The 24376-nt window shown below is 38.7% G+C and overlaps 1 long non-coding RNA gene across 1 annotated transcript; it reads left to right on the top strand.

Annotated features, from left to right (window-relative positions):
* Nucleotides 1-1297: 1297 nt before the first annotated feature.
* Nucleotides 1298-13024, top strand: LOC135719434 (uncharacterized). Its single transcript, XR_010521091.1, has 3 exons — nucleotides 1298-1436; nucleotides 1864-1936; nucleotides 12790-13024. It is a non-coding gene; the product is annotated as an uncharacterized lncRNA (long non-coding RNA).
* Nucleotides 13025-24376: the final 11352 nt, after the last annotated feature.

The raw sequence follows: 24376 nt of genomic DNA on the forward strand, positions 1-24376 counted from the left end.
AAGCTCTCATTGCACTAAAAAGAGGTTTTTGCACAAGTTGACAAGTGCCTCACATGACATATTCATCAGAACCGTTGTCATCGCCGCCATTTTTGTGTCCGGTCACAGCTGCTGTCTTGTGTATTTTTATGAGATGTTTTATATTTTTGGAAATATTTAATACAGAATATGACAAATAATGCAGGATCCCAAAAATTTTACATTTTGTTGATTTTCCGCTCTTCCACGATCGCGAACAACTGGAGGAACTGACTGGTAGCCGACATCTAATTCCACATTGTAAAATCAGTAATTTGTCTCTGGTAAACCCTCAATTACACTTATAAATGTGACCATTTAGTGCATTAGAAATGCTGTGTTCCCGGCCGAGTTGGACACAAATATGGCGGCGGGCATGGCGGAAGAGACGTCTTTGGTACCCATGAATAGGCTGACTCCTGAGACACCTTCATCGTCTTGACCCACAATTCTATGCGTGTGTGTGCATGGGGAATATGATTGGTTGAGCCTGGTCGAGTTTTAAAAACTAAAATGGCAGCCAATTAAATGGCTGGATTACAATTTTTTACACCTTTTGATTGCATTTCTAGCGAGAAATTAGTATTGCAGTTTTCAAATATGGGATAGGTTATCATAAAAATGCTCTCTGTTTATATTTCAAACAGAATTCCACTATGCTGCCTATGAAGGCTGTCTGAATACGTTTCATAAAGCTGTCTTCATGCCACTAAATTCATTGGCTTGTGAGGCAACAAGTCAGCAGCATAGACTGTAAAAAGATGGACGACATGATGTGCTTCCTTCAATTGTAATGAATTGAAGCCAAAAATGTCCAAACATGGGTACTGCCATGTTATGTAAAAACGTCAGTTTGGAGCCGGGGCATGTGCTGAAAGAATCATCCTGGGTGCAAAAGGCAAAGCCGCAGTATTAAACCTCCGCCCAAACGGTCACACGCCCAATTCAACCACGCCAATCATAACGGCACGTCCCATTTCTATAGCATCAAATTACTCGCTAAAATGAAACTTAACGCAAAAGTAAACAATCGAATATCAACGTGATAACAACTACTTTGAAGGAACAAAACCATCTTTCTGAAAATTTTAATGGAAGTGAAAATAATTTTATTTTTTATTTTTATTTAGATCCGAGTCGTTTATGACTTGTACTGCAGCCAGCCACCAGGGGGCAATCGAAGAGCCAGCGGCTTCACTTTTCAAGATGTATGAGGCACACCCGGTCAGCAGCCTTCGGTTTCAGACACAACCAAAGTGCTCCTCCCCCCAAAAATCATCGTCTTTATCGATTGATGATTGGTTCTTCTAACTGGGAAGCCGGGACTTGCGTAGCCAGATCGGCCATATTGAGCGTTGCATTGCCTCATTTACAGCAGGAACAGCTCAGTCGTGTAAAATCCATTATGTTTGACACAGGTATGTACACAAAGTAACCTGCAATTTTTTCAAACAGAGATGGAGATAGAAAGGCAAAAGAAACTGATTTCAGCTTTAAATTAATGACAATCTGTAAAATAATAGGAAAGGATAATATAGTACATTTTTGATGTTGTCAGTTATGCTTCATTGTGTGCATTGTTTACCCGGGTAACAATATCTTGCAAAGTTAAGGAAGCAAGCCTCCAAAACCACATACATTAGGGAAATATAAAACTTTATTGTGCAATTATTGTCAATAAATATAAAGAAATTTGAGAGTTTGCATGCAGAAGGCTCTATTTTACCATAAGAGGAAAGGATGAAATTCTCCTTTTGTTGACCTTGGCATCTGTTTCCTTACACATGCATTGCAATTAGATTTGCATTGTTATCAGCCCAAGGATTCTGTCACATTTCTTAACAGGTAAACGGTGATCGGCAGATCTGTATTTAGAGATACGACGTGTTGTATGGAGTGGGAAATATTACAAGAGCAGGTGAGAAATAAATCTAATTCTTAAACTTGGCTTGCAATTTTCACACAGCAGGCAAGAGAGAAATCCAAGCTTCATGTAACAACATTTCATGCCAGTTAAGGTGCATGGTGCTAGAGGTTTAAAATAAAGTAATGTTTACTAATGTTAACATGAGGTTAAAACACTAAAAACACTTTCATGTGTTAAGAAATAGTGGATGAATAAGCATTTAAACAACATATGTTGTCCATGCTGCTCTGGTCCTCTGTTTTTGACAGGATATTCATAAGCCGCAGCAGCATATTAATTACAGTGACAGGATCTGTGCTATATTTAATATGCACACCGCATCACAGGCGTTACGTGACTTTGTTTTCCACTCAGGCCATCGTGTCAGCAGTAATCAAATCTTAATGTTGACAACAACACCTCGCCAATCAATTGCGGGGGGAAAATGCTCATGTATTCCCTTCTGAATTTTAATCCTCGGTCCGCTTTCGGTAGCTGCATGAGATGGAGACTAACATTAATAACATTTGGATATGAAGCCAAAGACCATCAATTACTTTGCAGTTTAATTGTGAAACTAGCTCAGTCCACCCAGCCAAAAATTACAAATTGCCATCCTTATTTCATTTACCTCGGTTGACCTTGAATGTTTAAAATATTAAATTGCAAAAGTAAAATTTGATAAGTTAATATGTTCGCTATTAGCCCAAAAAACATTTCCCTAGATTCTTCATATACGACCAATACAAAAGGTTTGTTGAAAAAAATAGCAATTTTAATTTACATACAGTTTTATAAATATAAATAGGCTATCTTAACCTTGAGCCCTTTAGATATCTTAGAAATAATGTTTAAACGCAAAACTATTGTTTTCTCACAGAAGGTCAGTTTAATATTCAGGTTTCTGTGATTTGCGTTCACTTGTTTTGAAGTGTTGTTTATTTTAGTATCAACGATCACAGGTTTAAATCACAAGTGTTTCTTACATCGAGTTGAGGGAGATTACCTTACGTTCACTGCTTGTGTTTTTTCTCAGCAGTAAGATTGTCCAACTGCTCCCCCTTAAATATTCCAACAGAGAAAACACCTGTGGCCAAATTCAGAATGAAATCTGCATTTCAAACTACTTCAGATGAGACCATCTGTGTGGTGGAGCAATACTGACCTCTAGTGTTAATAAAAATTAACCCTTGTTTTTAGAGCCAACAGTAAATAGTTGAACAAATCGGTTTAATAGAAGAGGATAGTGCTTTGAGAAAAAGTTAGATTAACATAAGAGATTTGATTTACTCATCTTATTTGAGAGATGTAAGGGTTTTTTAATTCCCCACAACCCTGTTTTGAGAAATCACGTGTCTTTAACAGTACTGTGCAAAAGTCTTAGGCCACCACCAGACTTGTTGTTTTAGAAGTTTTAATGTCCATCCATATTTATTTTTCAATCTATTTTGTTAAAATACAAACAGAAAATACAGGAAATATGTAATAATTGTAATAAAAATGTAATTATTACTTCTTTAGGCATCGCCTGTGTTTAGTGTGACCTCTCTAGGCACTAAACACATCTTGAGCGTTTTTGAGCAGACTGAATTAAAAAGAGTAATTTATTTAAAATTAGAAATAATGATTTAATTTAATTGTATTTAGGTTTAAGAGATCCTGCAGTTTCCTGCTATTGCTCAAGTGAAAGGGGAGTTCACCCTAAAAACTTGACACATTAGTTTACATTTTTATACAGTTTATAAAGGCACACCGCAGAACTTTTTGGCCTCTAGGGGGTGCTACACATGTATTTTTCATGTCTAGCGCCCCTAGAGGCCACAAGCGCCAAAGAACTGTCGCAAAAGAAGACAACTCTTTAGGTCACAAAGTGTGCCTTCCGGCATGTCATATGAATATAATTTCATGGGTTTTATTTTTTTCAAACGCCAAAAGATCGCGTAGCTCACGTTTAAAAGCCAGTTGTAATGGTGGTCGCTTGGTTAAAGTTTATATTAAAAAATTGCCTTAAAGGGAATCGAACCCGGATCGCCCGTTTTGTACATCCATGAGGTTACCACGGCGCCACAGTGTCACATGATATAAGTCTCTCTCTAAACTCTCCAAGTAGCCTCCAGTAAAATTCACGTAAAAAATAGTGTTCGGGCGCCAGACAGGACTTATATATGCAAGCATTATAACAGTACTTACTAGTACAAAAGCATGACGGCCAGTTAGTTTAGTTCAGTTTAGTTCACGCCAGCGAGTGAACGCTGGCCCAATATAATTGATCCTCGTCCTCCTTTTTATTCTGTCACTCTCCCCTTTTCTCTTTCTGTTCTCCTCCGACAAAACCTTGGGTTTCTTTTTCTTACTTGCTGCTTCGGCCATGACAAAAACATCAGGCAAATAAATAGTTGCGCTCTCACGTCCGAATTTGAGAAAGTGGAGGAAGTGACGTATGCCGTAAAGCAGATTTTTTTAGGGTTTTTTTTTGTGCCCGGGTTACTACCCGAAACCCCAAGTTTAAAAGTATGAGTAAAAGTGATACAGATCCCGTCAGGCTATGGTGGACATGTCATTCAACCTATTTTAAGTCGATGTACCAGGGTCTTGAAAATATATTATGAAGGTTGAAAAGCTACAAAGTGTCTCTTTAATATTATATACACATTTCCTTTCTGGATGTATTCTATTAAAGAGATTGAGAAACAATTATAAATGATCATACTATAAAATCACAAAAACAACAAAGTTTTTGCACGTAAATTCAACCTACTATTTTAAGTTTTGATAAGTTGACATAACTTAAAACAAGTTGAAATAGTTTAACCTAATTGGTAAAGTTAATGTAACAAAAAAATATATGTTGATTTGACATCATTTTTAAGCTCGGTGGTAAAGCGTGCATTAGAAGCACAAAAGATCATGAGTTCAAACCTAGGAAACACACATGCTGATAAAAATGTATACTAGACTGAAGTCACTTTAAATTAAAGGTGCCCTTCCTCTGGCGTTTTTATTGTTTTATACTGTTGTCTGAGGTCTACTCATGACGTTTGCATGGTTTTTACATCCAAAAACATCAAAAGCCATAAGTAATAGGCTATTTTGTACCCTGATTTTGAGGCTGGTTAGAGAAGTGATCCGTTTTAATGGGCGGGCTGCATTGACGACTTGGAAGTAAACGCCCACTGCTATGATTGGATACCAGTTTTTCGTTCAAACTAACTTTCAATTTAATCTCATGTGTAATCAGTTTAATGTTAAGTGAGTGTCTTAAGACACAGTGTCTTTCTTACACACGCATATTTTATCATAAACCCTTTTGACACACACACGCCTGTCTTTTATCGTAAACCCACGCACAAAAACACACACACAAACACAAACGTACACGTGTCTTTTATCGTAAACCCTTTCGTTGTGCGTGTAGCAGCACACACGCGCACACACACACACAAACCCTTTTACATAAACCCTTCGACGCGTGTGTAACGAATGCACAAACACACACATGTGTTTTTTTATCACATTTAATAACTCACACAAACACGAGTGTCTTTTATCATAAACCCTTTCAAAGAGTGTGCAGCATGAATTCGCGTCCCTCGGAAGAGAAAACACCGGCCACCACAGTGACACATAGTACTAAAGCGTTTTACTCACATAAGCTGCGCCACCATTACGTCCGGATCCAATATTGATAGAGGAGCATTGCTTTTTAATCGCAGTCTCTCTTCAAATCCAGCGTTCTTCTGAACATCCAAACATGTAGCAACTGGTATGATTACCTCGTTTAATAGGAATGATGTCTCTTGACGAAAAACAATGGCCCGAATATGGTACGGTTAACGTTTAGCCATCCTTTCAGTAACTTGTTATGAAAACTAACTCAACTACACGTAATATGTGGGCGCGGTCTCAAGTTGAAGAGCTCATGAATATTAATGACCTCGATCAGTTCCACGTCACACTGATAAGCTTTTTAAACTGACCTGATTTCTACACTTATTTCTTTTCAGTGGCTAGAGCTGACAGAGGAGGTGGAAGTTAATTTTCACATTCACGACACAACACAAACACATATGAACCTAACACATATCAAAAAATACAAGTAAAAACGGTTTTATGTGGAAGGGCCTCTTTAAACAAATGTGTAAATGCCAATCAGAAAATGAGGGCAGCTCAGCCAATGGTGTGAGTTTGGGGGTGGGGCTACCTGTATGATGAACAATGGAAGACCTTTTTGAAAATAGTCATTATTTTTCCAGCTCAGTTCATTGCAGCTAGTGACACTTACAAATCGCTTACAGCGGTTCATCCATTATGCAAGAAAGCCGAGGCAGTATCTGGCTGATGCAAAAGAATAGCCTTATTTGAAATAATTATTTATTTGTGTCATAAGCATTTAACCCCTTTTTACACGGATTTCTATTAGGACTCTATTATTTGGTGTAATTACAACTTAACTGCAGAATAACTTATTTTTATAGTTTACAGTGGCCTTCTCTCTCTATCTGTTGGCGAATCTTTTGTATGACATATTGTGGTAATAAAATGTCTTTCCTTGGGGACAGCCTCGCTTACTCTAATTAAACACTTATGCTGCGACCTTATTGTGCCAGGCAGTTACCATAGAATCGTAATACATCTTCCGGGCTCCATGTCAAACTAGATTTCCCTTCTCCAATTTACAGGGAGGAAGGGGGAAAAAGATGCAAGGTCATTACCACAGAGGGCCCAATTACATGAAATAATCTCCACCGTAAAAACAAGCTCTGCGGAGAGTTCGCTAAGTGACACTGAATACCTACAGCATCGGTGTGTTTGTGGACGTGTAAGGAAGTTACTGAGACATGGAGGTGTAATATAAGAAGCGAACGCGCTTGTAGCTGTCAGCAATCAACAGTTGAATGGAAATGAGGTAATTTTCTCAAGACCATAAGGTAATTAATGGCGGATATTAAGTTCATTAATCCAAGCAATACAGATCTTGTTTCTGCATAAAGGACAGAAATTGTCCACCCAATTTTCCATCAAACCACTGCGGCATGAAAACAGCAATGATGGTAAATGTTATTGGTTTTCACATGCAACGCTATCTATCAGACATCCCCAGAAAAAAAGATGTCCTTTTTGGCTTTGGACAGCATGCATGCCTACATTTAACACAGCATAAATGATCAGTTTTCAAAATCTTTTACCAAAGAAAAAAATCAAAAGGATCAACTAAAGAGTTTTTATTATGGTGTTTAGCAACCTTTACATATACCAAGTAACTGTAAATGAATGTGTGGGAGTCATGGAGAGGTTGGAGGGGATGGAGAAGTTGCCAGATATTACCAAAGAGTTTTTCTGCTCTTTGTGGAGGGTCACTGGGAGACCACACAGTCACAAACTAGCATGAGAGGATCCATCACACCTCCATATGCCACCCATTAAAATCAGCTGTTTTCAAACCTGTCTAATTCCAGCCAACCACTTCAACATCTGTTTACCATACATTAATTACTGAAGATATCACGAGAGACTGATGCATCTTACAGAGCGTTTAAGCCAACCTATTTTATGCTGAAATGCGAAACAGGGATGTGTGGAGAAAAAAAGTGCTCCATTAGGAACTGGTAGAGTTGGCAACACCAAGGTCATGGGATTGACTCTGCGACTAATGGGGTTACACCCCAAACTTGAATTTAACATTTTGCGTGGGGAGGGAACATACAAAGTCAGTGCAAAAATGCGAAGAGAAGCGAACTGCCACGGGGCGATTCAAATAAAAAAGTGCAATTCGACTCAAACGCATCTTTGAAAATATTCAGCTCAAGAGAAAAATTAGCATGACACCAAGTTAAATCCCACAAGTAATGTAGAGCGAGGAATGCGATGCTTTGCGTTTAGTGTGTATGCAGTATAGCACACAAATTGTAATCTTCCAATGCAAATCAAACCACTTATTTTTTAGCGCGATGCTAATGGTCTAATCCAATTCAATGGATTGTGCTAAGCTATGCTAAAAGTGCTAGCACCAGACACTGACATCAGCTGAATGGATTCCAAAACGGTAAGAATCAAATGTTTAACTCTAAGGAAGCTGGAAAATGAGCATATTTTCAGAAAAAGTGGATTGTCTCTTTAAATGTGATCAAAACAGGTGCTTTGTAAAGGACATGAAAACAGAGAAAATAATCAGGAGAGATCAAGAGTCCCACTTCAGTGCTATCATGCCCCACATTTGTGCCGTAACCCAGTACAGGACTGCAGGACTGATGAGTTTTGAGCTACAGTGTCACTGGGCCGCGCCCCATCATGCCACCTCCTTCAAAAGCACATAATAAATACACTCCATCAACAGCAGCCCCAGCACGGCCCAGGCCAAGCGCCACCAGCGCACACACACTCACTCAGACACATGGAGGGAATTAATTATAGATGTACATTAAATTACTTTCATCTCCTCCCCTATTGCAGGGATGGGACACACACAGCACTGTGACTGATGAAGAAGTATTTCAATACCTCCCCAAGCAACACGCGGACCGGAGCGAGCACACACAACCGCAGCGGACAAAAACACTATCACTTTACATTTTTTGCTGCTCTTGCCCTCTTTGTCACCTTAGACAGTTTTATCTGTGATGTTTTAGCGTTACACAGGGGCCCGGGAGGGCTACAGCAAGCCTGAATGCTTATCCCGACATGGCAGGGTCATAGGGAAATGACTAAAACTCTGGTTACTTTCTCACCATGCTTCAGAGTACTCTGTCTCAGCCGTTTTGGATATTATCACTTGTTTGGATGACACACAACACATGGCATTGTAAAGCACCTTTATTTTTAAGAGTGCATATTGTTTTTTGTATCATTGTACTACACTCTGGGTGTAATAAATGCTGGGTAAACAAACCAAACTCTTGGGTTAAATGAACCTAGAAATTGTCCACCAGCATAGGTTAATTTAAACCTAATGGTTGGGTTTATATTTTCTCACTTATGGGTTGTAACCCACCATTTTTTGGATATGTATTTTTGTCCCTAATTCCACCCCATGTGCTGATCCTTGTATAAAATAAAAAGGTTTGAATGGAAGAAATAAATTATACACTGTAGGGAATGAATTAATAAGAGTGTCCTAATAATTGGGATCTAAGGGCAGTTTGCTTACCAATATTATCTTAAAGGCACATTTATTTTCTAATTTTCCAGCTCCGCTAGAGTTAAATATTAGATTTTTACCGATTTGGAATCCATTCAGCTGATCTCCGGGTCTAGCGATACCACTTTCAGCATAGCTTAGCACAATACATTGAATCCTATTAGACCATTATAGGGTGGCCATTCGTGCCAGTTCCGCCGGACACGTCCCGAACATGTTTTCGGGTTCGTTCTCCGGAAGTCGCGTTGCTCGACCGCATACGTCATCGAGGTTCTCACATTTCAGTTAAAATACATTAGAAAATTAAGATTTATTTCTTTTAAGACATACAATCATTGTAGTTTCATTCTTTCCTTGAAATGTAACGGTTGCTTTTCTGAAATTAAACCCCAAATATTAAACCTTGATGATATGCAGTCGACCAATGCGACTTCCGGAGAACGAACCTGAAAACATGTTCGGGACGTGTCCGGCGGAACTGGCACGAATTGCCACCCTAGACCATTAGCATGGCTGCAGGAGGCGCAAGGACATACGCACATTCGGGCGAAAATGGTCCCCTGCTATTGAAAGTTACCAAAGGGACTATTTTCGGGCACTGCGTACAGCCATGGTACAGCAGCAAAGTACTTGATTATTACGCCAGAATGAGAGTATAGTTCCTAGCCATATCTGCCAAGAAAATTGCAACTTTAAATTTTCTGTCATCTTAACACTACAGAAGAGTCAAGTTTTAAATAGGAAAAATATCGAAACTCTTTGGTTATTTTTTTAGGCGCGATGCTAATGGTCTAATCAGATTTTATGGATTGTGCTAAGCTATGCTAAAAGTGCTAGCGCCAGACCCGCAGATTGGCTGAATGGATTCCAAAACGGTAAAAATCAAATGTTTAACTCTAGGGGAGCTGGAAAATTAGAATATTTTCAAAAAAAGTCCAATGTCCCTTTAATGATCAGGTTATGAAATGTCAAAACTGATCCCAGGACAGCTTTATTATGTAGTGAATCATTATGCATGCAATTTGTACTCATCAGTCCGATAAATGTTGGGGTTGATATCCAGTGTACTTAAGTCTTAGTATGGATTAATGTGCTGGAATAAGTCATTTCATAACCTTTGGACACACACATAAAAAAGCAAAAAAATCTAAAGGCGAGACCATGAAGGACAACACTTACAACCCAAAGCACTAGGGGATGGATGGCAAGGGGGTGGGGGACGAAAGAGAAGAAAAACACAAAGGGTGTGGAGGGGTCAGGGAATCAAGCAGAGACATCCACACTCAGCTAGCATACAGGCCTCTGTGTATCTCGAGGGCTTTCTCTTGCGTCCTTTGCCTTGTCCCCAGACCTTGAACAGGGCCTGCCTAATTTATTGGCTTGGCAATTTGCTGAATGTGTGAGAAAGTGTGTGTGTAAGATGGAAAGAAAAAGCGTTCAGCTCCAAGCTACTGGTTTAGAACATCCGGGACTTGCTCCATTAGCTAGTCACGCCCTTAGCTATGACATTTCAAAACTTGTTATCCAGCTTTCTAATTGGCGTGAAAAATTGAGCAAAGCTCCAAACAGTCATGGCTGCATAGTAAATCCTGATTTGACACCATGTTTTTGTCCTTGAGAAAGTTTTTTTTTTGTTTTGTTTTGGTGTTATTATTGTCAGATTTTTACAAATATAAAATTTCAATAAAAAGAGCAAAGAATTATGATGTGAGGAACAATTACAATTATTAAAAAATACACTTAAACTCAGATTTGAATCTGATTTGAATCTGAATCTAAATTTTAGGGCACAGCACTCACTTTCATTAGAATGTACTGTATGCGTGTGTTACCATAACCAGCATTAAAATTACAAATAAAACTCCTATTTAAAAACAGAATAAAAATCAAATTAGCTAAAGAAAATACAAAAATAAAGCAGATTTGAATAACAAAACCGAATAAATTAATTATCCATGTTTTGGCGCAAGAGCTCTTTGAATTTCACAAACATAAGAGGCAGTAGTTTAGGGAAAATTTACATATATCTGCTCTTAAAATACAGTTCATTAATAAAGAAGGAAGCTAGTTTTGCAATTTTAATCTCCCAACATGTTGTTTTTTGACACATCCAATGTTGAAATTGTGGTTTAATGTAGTTTTATTCCAGTGCTGTTAAAACAACTTGGTTTTGCAAGTCAAATCAACATACTATTTTAAGTTTTTATGTGTGATAAGTTGACAAAACACGTTGAAATTGTTGGTTTGACAAAAATGCTGCATTTTTTTTACAAACATGAAATATACAAAACTTTGCTGTAATGAAAAAGAAAATGTCACTGTATATTTTATAGGTTTTTTTGCAACCACTTTTGTTTTTTTTTACAGTAAAACAACATTTTGTTTATAGTGTTTATTCTGCATTTGACAGACGTTTTTAGCCAATATGGGACTTTTAGCAACATGTAGTGGTGAGACTGTGAATTGCAACCAACGGCTCAGTCCACAGCTCACCGCTACATTTTGAAACGCAAAGTGAAGCTAAATCGTCTGAGACAACGTAATGACAAAACATGCTCTGTAGAGCAGTTTGTCTGTTTAGGGCTACTGTAGAAACATGACAATGACATGTATGTAAGGGGACCCGCTGTGTCTGACTCTGTAGATAAAAACGGCTCATTCTTTAGGCCATTTCACACGGTACACTGCAATCGCGAATGTTTAGTTCTTTTTCAATAGGAGACTTGCGGAAAGCGGCAAAACGGGGGGCGAGTTGGTCCACACGCCTTGCTCATGCACCCAAAATCCTATTCCTTCTCCGGACATGGTACTTCATGACAGGCGCCGTTGAAGATAAACATATTTGCACTAAATGCTGCACAAAACGCTTCCAATACAAGAGAAAAGCTGAAGCCGCGCGGCGATTTTGCCGCTTACCGCGTACCGTGTGAAATGGCCATTAGGCAGTAGTTCTCAAACTTTTTGAGCGTGCGGACCCCCCTTATGTACGGCACATTCCCTCGCGGCCCCACCAAAGAAAATTTATGACAAAACCAGTTCTAAAACTTAAAATTTTAATTAAACAAAAACATATTCAATTATGCAAAGTAGTGCTGTTGGTCAGTAGCCTAATTTGTTTAGGTTTAATTACACAAAATTATTGATAAATGAATGCATTTTATAAAATGCCATAAAACTGGGCACCCCTGGCACCATCTCGCCGCCCCCAGTTTGAGAACCACTGTTCTAAGGTAATAAAAACAATACAGTAGATTATGTAAGGTCTTTACACACCACTGGAGTTATGTATATTATATTGCATTTCGATTGCAAGTCCCAAATTGCACCTTTAAGAAAACACTTTTCAATATGCATGGTTGCCCACAATTAAACACGGCGAGCTAATGAGTTTTTCCACTGTGATGATAATGCTAAGGGCGTTCTCTTTGCCCTCTGCCCCGCTTTAAACCAAACATCTGAGAGGCAGAGATTGATTGATCACATATAGTGTTTAGGGGCGTATGGCCATGACCGTCGCCCTCATTAGGGCCACACCTGATTGGTTCGTCCGTAATGAGTCTCCATCTGGTGGTCACCTCTGTTTCTTCCCTTTTTGTTTTCTGATGTATTCATTGGTTAATTATCACACAGGTAAAAGCATTTAATGAGTGAAGCGCTGATCTGAGATTCATTAAGAACACAGAAAAGCAAAAGGCTAATTACTGCAATTTCCTCTCTTCTTCCTCATTAGTTTGACCCGCAGGTTTTGGCAGTGGGATATGAATGCCCGTCATAACAAGAAGCCGGGACGTACAGAGGAAACGTAATGACTGTGACCTGAGAGAGAGCCACAGGTGTGTTTGTGTGGATATGCATCTTGTGTATATCTGTCTGCACGTGCTTATTTACTCCATTAAACGTGGGCTTAAGAAGGGGGTCAACCAAACTACAAGGCCCTAAAAAGTCCTCCTCATTAAAAAACTGAAAAGAGCTCACATAAAAGCATTTCTTTATGCCATACTGCCTGTTTTCATGTGCTGCTGAAGCAAAACCTCTATCTAATGAAAAATTTGCCACAATGCAAGCGTGTCAGCCTTTGTTTTTATGTCAGTAGATATCCACTGTTTATGTTGGATTTCTAGGAGGCATCTTAAATTGCTTTGAAAGCAAATCTGCTTGTGTATACTATACGTGTGCCCTTCACTCCTCCATGCACATATACAGATATTTCTGAATAACCGAAGTGTGATGAGACTTTTAAAAATTGATTTGTTAAACCTGGTTTTCAATGGGAAGAGGCAACAGCATACACATCTCATCACACAGTGCTTCAAAAGTAATGGGAAACTGAAACAACATCTTAAAAAACAGACCAATATGAAGATGCCGTTATGAGACCCAAATACCTACACACAAACATTCAATCCAAAGTCAATTTTCTTTATTATTTTCTTGATCTTTATGAGAATAAACATAGGAAGACATCACTTGCAATTAATATTCCTGGAGTTTTGATTCTGGTATATTTGACATAGAAGTGAAGGGAATTTTGTGGATGGAAGGAAGCAGCTTCTCGAATCTGAAAAAAAGTGAAAAGCAAGCAGCCATCTAGTATGATGTAATCTGCTCCTTACACATACAGAGCCCCTGGTCAGCGGTCAGTTCCTGGTGTTTATCGCCGGCCGATAGGGACGACAGTAAAGAGAGCGAGTGTGAGGCGAAAGGAGACTTCATTACGCCTCCAGCTGCTTAGCCTCGGAAAACGTTTCGTAATTTGTGCATAGAGCCAAATCCTCAAGCGGGCGTGCGCCGCAACTCAAAGCGGGCCGACTCGATTCACAGCGGTAAATAACCGTGACCAATTACTGCCTTTCTTTTCCTTCACCAAGCAGCACCGCGAAATCTCGCCCGACGCCTATAATCCAATTCTGCTGGAATGTCTTACAATAATGACACCCTGGAAAGCGCCCTGTCCTGCATTACCTCTGTGTACTCATATTAGGCAAGCAAACCCCAGAATGAAAATTACACTCCGGTTTTGCTTGTTTTGTTCTGTTCCAGCTACTTTATAAGCCTCATGCGTGACCTTTTCCTTAAAGGGAAAAGTGAGGAATGAGAAGAACCCTACAGCCATGGTAAATGTCATTGTCCTGTTACGCCTTGCACAAACAGTTAATACCTATGGCGAGACAGTGGATAGGAAATATTATGGTTGATTCAGATGAAAAAATCTTTGAGGATCAAGGCATTCTGGGTAAAACATTGAACTTATGGCAACAATTGCCTTTAGATTATACAGTATGTGACCCTGTCTGTGAAATCCAGATGAAAGTTTCAATCTAATAATGAGATTAGGAGCATCAAAGTTTGGTTTCAATCATTGACTTTGGTTTCAATCATTGGTCTACAAAGCACAAACCGTGTTGAATGAAATCCAGGGTTTACCTCATGGCTAGGTGGGCGAAACAAATGGGGCATTCAAGTCAAACTCCATTCGGTACTGGCCAATACATCAGTTGCAGGCCTGGCAAACATGTTCACCTTGGCAAGGGTAACTGAATGGATGGTGAACTCCACTCATTCATGTGACATTGGTTGGTTTATGGGACACAGTGGGTGATGTCGAGCACACAGCAGAGAAAGAGGGCAAAGGCCCAATGTTGGCCACAAAACGGCACCTCTGTTGCTCACAATTGTTCCTTTGTTCTTTATCTTCATTCGGTTTCTTCTACATTAAGCAGCTCAGGTTCCTCTTAAATCTTTATTAGCTACAAGAGGAAGTCATTTCATATTGATAATGCAGTCTGAAGAGTCATGTTTCATAAATCACTGTTAACTTTTTGTCTTGTAAGAGGCTGTATAGTTTATTGTATCAGAAGGGTTCATTAAAATGTATTATGAATTCAAAACAGTTTAATCATAGTGTTCAGTTTTAAAAACAGATTAAGTGAGAGAAAATGAGAAAATCAATCCTAGGTGAAATGAATTCCCTGGTTTAATAGACGTAAATAGCCACACAGCCCAAATGTTTAGGCTGAAACAAGCCAAAATTTAGGCTGTCAATGAGAATTTAATAGACTTCTAACCATAGCCCAAAAATAAGAAATAAATCCAGACACTCAGTAGTTGTTTTTCCATTATAGATTTGCGCAAAACTTTAGCGTCTTTTGAAAGTTTTTTTTATAAAGTTATGTGTTTTAGGCTTTTTGCATGTATTTAGACAGTATAGTGGAGTGTAGACAGGAAAGTGCCAGGTGAAGATAGGGCAGCAGGATCAGCAAAGGACCTCAGAGGTCCTGTCCCAAATGGCAAACTTCATGTGTACTTTTGGTCTCGCGGCCTTAAATTGTGCGTGCTCGCTTAGTCTACGAGTCCGTAGCGTATCCCATTTGTCATTTTTACACTTCGAAGTGTGCTCATCAGCGCCCCCCTTTGAACCCTTGATGTGGTCTTCGGCGAAGCAGCCTTTGCGCACTCTACCCATCTAGAAGTCCTTGTGAAAGAGCAATCAGACCAATCAGACAACAGAAGAGAGGAGTTCACACTATGGGCAAATTCTCTTCCTGTTTCCAGTGTGATGCTCGAGTCTGTCCCCAAATACAACTCCGTTGCACCCTCTTGGACACGTGTCAAGGGTCCTTAAGGTCTGTGTGGACTTTGAGGAGGTCCACAAGTCCGTAGTGTGCCATTTGGGACAGGACCAAAGACGGGAATCGAACTCGGGTATCGGCGATTAACTGATGTTATCCGACTAAAACGTAATGTTTTTCTCTCATGATAAGTCATTCCAAAAACTATGGCGGCAGGTGTGTTCAGCCTCATACAGTGCCGCGTAGACCGACATGCTTATGACATCAAAATACACAGAGCTGTCGACTCCCAATACCTTGAGGTATAATCCCAATAATTTAATGTCCACGTATGTGAACACACCAGGTCTTAGGAGGTTAAATAATGATCATGTGACTTTTACCTGTAAATGTGGAAAAAAACTATTTCCATTGCAGTTTTTGCAATAAATTTCAATTCAATTCAGTTCAATTCAAATTTATTTATATAGCGCTTTTCACAATTGTTAATTGTTGCAAAGCAGCTTTACATGAGTAGATGTAGAGGAGAACACAGAAAATCAATAGATAATATAAGAAGTAGAATATAGCGGCTAAGGATAAACCGTACAAGTGAGCGTTTTAATAATGTAACGTATACAGGAAAGTGCTAAGTTAAGCCAAAGTTGGCTGACTCTCCCTGGGACGAAAAAAACCCCTAGGAGAAAAAACTCCTAGAAGGACAAAAACCCTTGGGAGAAATTAATATTTATATTCACATATATAGACACGGTAGTGATAGGAAGCGGGTAAGCGGATTAAACTGGTTCAGCCGGTGGTCGTTTGTCGCGCATCGGCTGGACATCACATTGAAGGACAGCCAGTAGATCAGTGGTGCGATGACCTTCACAGCAACAGGAACTGGGTCTGTTTGTCTCATTGTCCTCGGGGTCGAGGACGAGACAGGGAGACAAAAACGTTTGCGTGTAATGCAAGTGTCATACATTATGTTGTTTTAATTCAGCTCGGTTCCAGACAGGCTAACTATTGCGGCAATAGTATATTACCCATATGAGGTATGTGAGTGCTTTGTTCTAGACAAAATAACTACTGCGGGAAAAGTACATTTACATTTCATGTTCGAATTGCCGAAAAACCAACTCACTGAGCGGAAAAAAAACGTTTTTGAGAAATTGCAGCGTTTCTTTTAATTTGCGCAATTTGAATGGTAGTAAAAACGCTACTGTTGGCTTTGCTTACATGATGAAATATCATACATCTCACAAGTTATTTTGGCAAAAACTGTATATAATCAAATTCAAGTGTATTTTGGCTAGAAGTGGGTTTACTTAGACGGTGAAATGATGGGTATTGCTTGCTGCTGCATAAACTAAAAAAAAAACAGATCTGGTTTGCAGGAGCCAGAGCACAGGGAGATATCCAGACTTTCTGCTATAGAAGATCCATGTGCCTACTGTCTCAAAAAATACTTTCCGATAATACTCCAGCAGGACTGAAGGTTGAAGAAGAGCCTAAAGCCTGTGAAAAATAAACAAAATGAAACAAAATGAGTTTCATTTCCACAGCAAGTGTGGCTATTCCTAAATGTGGTGTGGTCTGTGATTAAATTAAGACCAATTCTGCTCTGTGCACATTAGGGTTTCATCTCATTTCACATTGGCAACTAAAAACTCATTAACAGAAGCTGAAATAATTTCAGAAATGATTCCTCCATTTAAATGGTAATAAAATAGAGACTCTGGACAATTCATTGAGTCCTGCCTCCTCCACCAAAAAATCCAATTTAATGCTGCCTCATCTTCTAAATGAGCATCACATTCATGCTCACCTACAGACAGAGTTGTGGGTTGTAAGAGAGAGAGGGCGATCAAGAGAAAAAGGCTCATTACAGATATTTCTTAAGGTAGGAGTTATAACTCACCAGTCATAACAATAATGTCTATATGTTCCAGAATATGAGACTTCTCTTATTGACATCACAATGTTTTCCAATTATTCCTCATGGATTAATGGGCTTTACTTCGCTGTTCATTTATAAGATAATTGAGAGCACGTATCCCGTGTTGCAAAGTTAGTAATGGTGCAAGGATATAGGGTATTACAAACATCTGAAGACATCTAAAGATCTTTTACTGTTGTCAGCAGGTTAGTGAAGGTAGCAGAGGAAGTGACAGCATTCCTTACAAATGAAGGCAGTCAGCGTTTCATAAGGTATGTGGCTTTGTTCCTTAAAATGTTGAAGAGAAAGGTAAAGCTATAGGTCTGTAAAAAACTGGGACAAACACAGTAGGGTTAAATTACCCAGAAAATGTTTATATTTGACCCTACAATGGGCTTAAACAGCCCAGTCTCACGAAAGTTTGTGCTATAGTCACGTAAATTTTTGTTTCTTTTTTGTGATATTGTCACGATTTTCCACGTTTTTTTTTTTTTTTCGTGACCGTTTCACAAATTTCTGTTTACTTGTCATTGTCACGTTGTGTCCTAGCCTGGGTGCCAGCCGATCTTAGCCCCGCCCACAACATTTTGAGGACAGGAAGATCGGTCTGGAGTTTTGTCCATTGAGGAGCTACTATGCGAGACCCAAAGCTGGTCGACCAATCAAATTGACAGATGATCAACAGTAACGTAATCAACCACGTCAACAAAGAGCGCATGTGTTGAATCTATTTACAACGAAATGGCTGCCGCTGTAGAATTCAGATGTGTGGATTCTGACATTGAGTCTGTTCTAAAAGATATCGACAGAGCATTGATTTTAAAAGAGGAACAGAGAAACGCGAGCAAGGGATTTGTTGATCGGAAAGATGTTTTTGCCGTCCATCCTATGGGATTCGGCAAAAGTTAATCGCACTTATGGAGGACCATGTTAAAGAAGCAACTTAAATGGGTATCACGGCGATGCAACTTGGCGTACACGACGAAATGGATATAATTAGCGGTCGTTGCCAGCTTCTTTTCAGAAGCCTGAAATCGTGGCTTCTGAATTAGTGGAGGGACATGCTAGACTCTGATATTTTTCAAGCAAACGTAATGGGTATCGTCGTGGATGAAGTTCACCTAATGTACAAATGGTAAGATATAGTCTAACTGTATGACTTAATGTTGTGATATAAATGAAATGTTGTAAACATAGTAGGTGTTGATGTACGTTCGCTAACTTGTAGACTTAGTATAATCACAATGTTAGTGTTATTGTAGCGAAATAACTAGCAGTTCGGTCAGGCTGCAAAAGATGTCATTTCAACATACGTCACACACTCCGTTGCTCTGATTGGTCATAGGTGTATCCAATTGAGTGCAGAGGCATTTTTCGGTTGATACACGCCTCATAATCATAGCCCAATGGAGCGGTATCAGACTCAAATTCTGACTAGAATTGAGTATGACAACGTCAAGCTAGTTGTGTCCTTTTTTTTTTTACCATTGTCGCTTCGGTTTAGGGTTAGATTTACATAAAATGACATACTTACCTAAACCCAACTCTAACCCTATCGCCAGGCGACAATGGTTTAAAAATATAAAAAATAAATGTTATGTTATAAACCAATACTTAAAGTGAAATCCTAACACAAACATCAAATCTAACCCTAAACTGAAGCGACAATGATTTGCAAATAGGTAAAAGCAGTTGAGTAACCAATACATGACAATGACACGTCAATAGAAATTTGTGATATGGTCATGAAAAAAAGTGGAAATTCGTGACAATTTCACAAAAAAGAATAAAAAAATGTATGTGACTATTTTACAAAATTTCGTGAGACTGGGTAGGCTTAAACAACCCAGTCATTTTTAGAGTGCAGCTTATGGCCTCGACTATGCAGAGGACAAGCGTGCTTAAAAAATGGCTGGATTAGCATAGTACTAACTCTAACTCATGAGTGTTTGTAAAGTTCAATTGCACCATTATCTGTGCGTGTCATTCCATGCACTAACGCTTTGCACTCGCATCAACCATGGAAACTTTAGACTGCTGTAAATAAACAGGTGGCCAGCAGTCTTTGGGACAGCATGTGGCTCGAGAGGCCACTAATGCCTTCTTTATCTATACACCTGTCCTCTGAGTCAGGTTGTGATAGTGTAATGAGGCTCACTGGGGGGATACTTCAGGGCTGGCACATGCACCATACTGCCCTCCCGGGGCAATGAGACGGCACAGACGTAATTACACTTAGTGCTAGAGAGAGAAAACCAGAGAAGGAGGACAAGACAGTAACCCACAGGCCATGATCTGTTCCCTAAGCATGAATCCTCAACGCTCTGGGAAGGGATGATGGGACCAATCGGATCTGCAGAGACACGGTTTAACTGCTCACACAGACACGGAGGACTCAGTAATGAGAAACAACTGGAAATCTGGCTTTTGCTAAATAAAGCAGGTGACTTTCCCTCTGGTGATATCAACCAAAACATGTTTGGCTGAAGCTAAATAAGCTGTTTAAAGATATTCATTTTAATCCTATAAGAATTATTTTTTACCGGGCTGGTAAAGCTAGTAGTTAAGATTTTTACTTGTCCAGACAATATTTTCACTGCCTCCAATGCATGTTTATGTGTGCCAGGAAAATGTGTGTTTTGTATTAAAGAGATAGTTCACCCAAGAATGAAAATTCTGTCATCATTCACCCTTCGTGGACCGCATTCACTTCCATAGTAGGAAAAAATAATACTATAAAAGTAAATGGGGTCCACAAACGATTTGGTTACAATCATTTCTAAAAATATCTTCCTTTGTGTTTATCAAAACAAAGAAATGTATACAGGTTTGTTACAACATGAGGGCGAGTAAATGATGACAGAATTTTCATTTTTGGGTGAACTATCCTTTAAATGCTTATTGCTTATAACAAATCACCAAAATACTGCTCACCTCTCAGAAAAAAATGTACAAAAGGTGTAACTGGGGCCCTTTTGAACCAAAAAATGCATAGTACCTTAAAAGTACACATCAGTAACACATGTATATCTGTTCAAAAATGGTACATATTAGGACCTTTTCAAAGGACACAATCCCAGTGACAGTTTTTGTACCTTTTCTTTAAAGGGTGTAGAGTGACAAACAGGATGAAAGTTATTTGTTCAGCACCATTATGCCCATAAACTCTTTACTCTTTCCCCGCTATTGACGAGTTATCTCCACAAGTTATCGAGTCAATTAAGAGCAGGGTTTCCTGCAGCACTTTCAGTTTGGGCAGCCCGCCTAAGCCCTACCGCCTTAACTAGGTCGTAAAAAAGAAAAGAAAGACGTGGTCCGGACTGTCACTCTCTGAAGGATAACTAGCCAGTTGATAAAACATCTCGGAGAATAGTGCTGGGGCCTCATTTATAAAACGCTGCGTAAAAACCAACCTACATTTGATCTTACGATCATTTAACAAAAATGCGTACATGTGATTCATAAACCGAACGTACGCGCAGAAAACACGCGTACCTCTTTCAAATCCATAAATCGCAAATGAACTTGAACTTGTGCGCGCAGCCGAGCAGTTTCAGATCTCCGCCTTTAAACGATGCGTAATTAATGTCAGACATATAAAAGAGCGCTTGTCAATGTTTAAACCCAATTTCAAACAAGAAGAATGGCTTATATTTCCAAAAACCTGCAGCAATCAGACAAGCAAAAGTGCGTACGTCTGCTCAGACCCTGACGTGGCGCTAAGCACTTTTCCACGTCAAAGACAGTTTTTATAAATATGGACTTTGCCGTGGATTTTTGCCTACGCACACTTTACGATCAAATTTGTGCGTACGCACGCTTTATAAATGAGGCCCCCTGAAGCGTTTCACACCACGAGCGTGCATGCGTGCCACACGGCCGAAATGAGATAAAGACGTGGTCCATCATGTCTGGAGGATAGCCAGTTAATAAAACTGTGTCTGTGAGAACTGTAAGTGGACTTATGTTTTGGGTTTATGAAAGCCTGGTATTGTATTAGTCTATAGTTCTTGCAGATTGAAAGTAAGTTAGCTGGTGATTTTGTTGTTTGAGCAACCTGCTAGATACTGTAGGTTTCACGTGCCTGTTGATTAGATATAATTATTGAGTGCTCTGCTAACAGTAGTTACACTCCTTTAAGATAATGTAATTAATAGTGGGAAATAGTAAAAAAATTACAATCTTTGCGCTATCTATCATCGTTCCCCTGACGTTCTACAACATCTGCTTTAGTTTGTGTTTATTAACCCTTTAGTTTCACTTCATCACGCAGCTACACTGCAAAAACAAATCCATAGAAATTACAATGGTATTGCAGCTGGGTCGCCGTTAAATTACCGTAGATTTAAATTTATGTTATTTACTGGCAAGAGTTTGTTCAAAGTTAAATAAATTTTAAATATTAACAAGTCTTTATCTTAACAGAATAAAACTATGCAATAACAGCCTCATGCAAAGCATTCTGGGAACCAGAAATCATCATCAACCTTTTTCTTTTTTTTTGCTTTAGATTTTGTTTCCCAGATGGTTTTGCTTGATGCTGTTTTTCTAGTTTTATTCTGTAAAGACAAAGACTTGTAAATGTTTCATGTTCATTTAACTTGTGCAAACAATGTTGCCAGTAAATAACATAAATTTAAATCTACGGTAAGTTACCGGCTACCCAGCTGCAAATTTCTACAAAATTTTTTTAGTGTAAAAAAAAAACACTTTTTTCCTGTTAAAGGTATCTGTTAAAAACATTTAATTCATTAATAATCTAGTATGTGTACATTTTCTCTCATAGTTTCTTCAAAATTAAGTTTTATTTGAGTGTTTTAAAAAATATTTACATTTTCATCATAACGCCCCGCCCCTTTGATTGCCACGACCCTACCACCTTAACTAACAAAATTTTCTGGGGAAACCCTGAAGAGAAAACATTTGCATAAAAAAGTGTTCCTGATGATTTTTTATGTTAATCTACAATACCGTGATTATCCACTAGATATCCACTTACCCAATTTATAAAAAAACTGAAGCCAAAACGTTATTTACTAATTTTAAACTCTGTGTATGTTTTATAATCATTCTGAATCTGATCCCAAATAAAATTCCTTCACAAAAATGCAATTATTTCGGCTTTTTGCTAAAAAAAAATTTTTTTTAAAGAAAAATACCCATATAGCAGAGAAAAAAATATAAATAAGATGAAACTTTTTTCCCCGTTTCGTTTGTTTGTTTATTTTTTGTTTGAAAGCAGATGGTCTGTCCTTTCATTTGTTATATTTGTATGTTTATATATTTTTAGAAGAAAATTTTCCTGGAAGGTATTTTGTGAAATTTTTGTGAAAATCACAAAAAATGCTGGCGGGCAACCTTTCAAAAAATGGCTGGCGGGGAATGAATTAAGTATCAGTCATCTATAAGATTACTTCAATATATATCAAATCAATATTATTATTATTATTATCATCATCATCAAATCATTGCTTGATGACACACATTAGATTACAGTCATGCTTTGTATTGAGCAAAATAAAGCAAAAATAGAAACATATCAGCTAAATGATGTGCCTCATTCACCTTGCATTTTTATCCTTTATTCTGTGTTAGAGGAAAACAAGTAAATAGTGCTTAAATGTTAATTTGGCTGTCACTGGGTCACCTATAAATCCTATTAGCGTAGGGGCCATTCACATGTAATGCAGGTGTCACACAGTGATGTGGTTTAAATCAGCTCAGTTCCAAAGAGGTTAACTATTGCTGCTTAAGTGTATTACCTATAGTTGAGGATTTTAGCAAATTTGTTGGCCCAGGGCGAGTCTATGTATGGGACCTCCCAACTGATCTTTAGAACAGAAAAAGAAACTCGTTTGAGACTGCCGTCGGTAATACTGAAGTACAGTGGCAAACATTTCTGTATGACATACTATTCTCAAGATCATGGGTAAAAGCCCAAATCACAACCCGTCCATATGTGCCAAATTAAGACTCAACCGACTACTAATTCGAAGTTTCAACATATTTCTTAGGAATATTAATTACATTTATCATGCTTTGAAGTGTTGACGGGATTAGGCTTTAGTTTATTGATTTATTAGGTTGTACAAACTAGCTATTGTGAGATGAGTACCTTTACTAAAACAAATTATGTGAATGCTTTGTTAAATCAAAGACGCTTCTTCCATGCAGCAGTGATTGCAGTTTTTCCCTTCTATCAAGGCTTTGAAAATCAGGCAATATACAACCTCACACAATTCATCATCTCTCATAAACAAAAAAACGAAATGGATCATTTTCAAAGATTACAGTAACCAGATGATGACAGTACGGTTATTCTTCATTGCAAATGCTTACCACCTTGAAAACCTTGTTGTGGTTGTGTTTAGATTATAAATTACGTAAGACACTGCATCATCTTATGAATAAATGCCTGCTGCTTATACAAGAACGGCACAAAAAATGGGTGTTTATTTCTCATCACATAAGCTTAAGTTTACTCCCTGCATTCTGAAGTGTTTCATCCTAACAGAGTTTGGTTTTTATGTTCACCTCCTTAATAAAAGCCGAACGGGTTTGCATTTGTCTGCTTTTGGTGCGGTGGTCTCTCTGGTGGTATCAGAGGTCTCTGTTCCATTACACTTTGAACAAAGCGACTGCTAAAGTCAAAGGCGCTCAGGTGAGTTTATGATGAAGCTCCAGCTGGGAGCATTTGTTTTTGTGTGTGTGCTAGAGAAGCAATGGAACCGTGTCTGATGTATTCCTGCTGTCTTTCTTTCGCTGCATAGGGTGACATTGGGGAAAGTGAAGCCAAGGGCAATATGATGAAGCCCTCTGCTATTACACAT

This window comes from Paramisgurnus dabryanus, chromosome 14 (assembly GCF_030506205.2).
Source record: "Paramisgurnus dabryanus chromosome 14, PD_genome_1.1, whole genome shotgun sequence".
In the NCBI taxonomy this organism is placed as follows: domain Eukaryota; kingdom Metazoa; phylum Chordata; class Actinopteri; order Cypriniformes; family Cobitidae; genus Paramisgurnus; species Paramisgurnus dabryanus.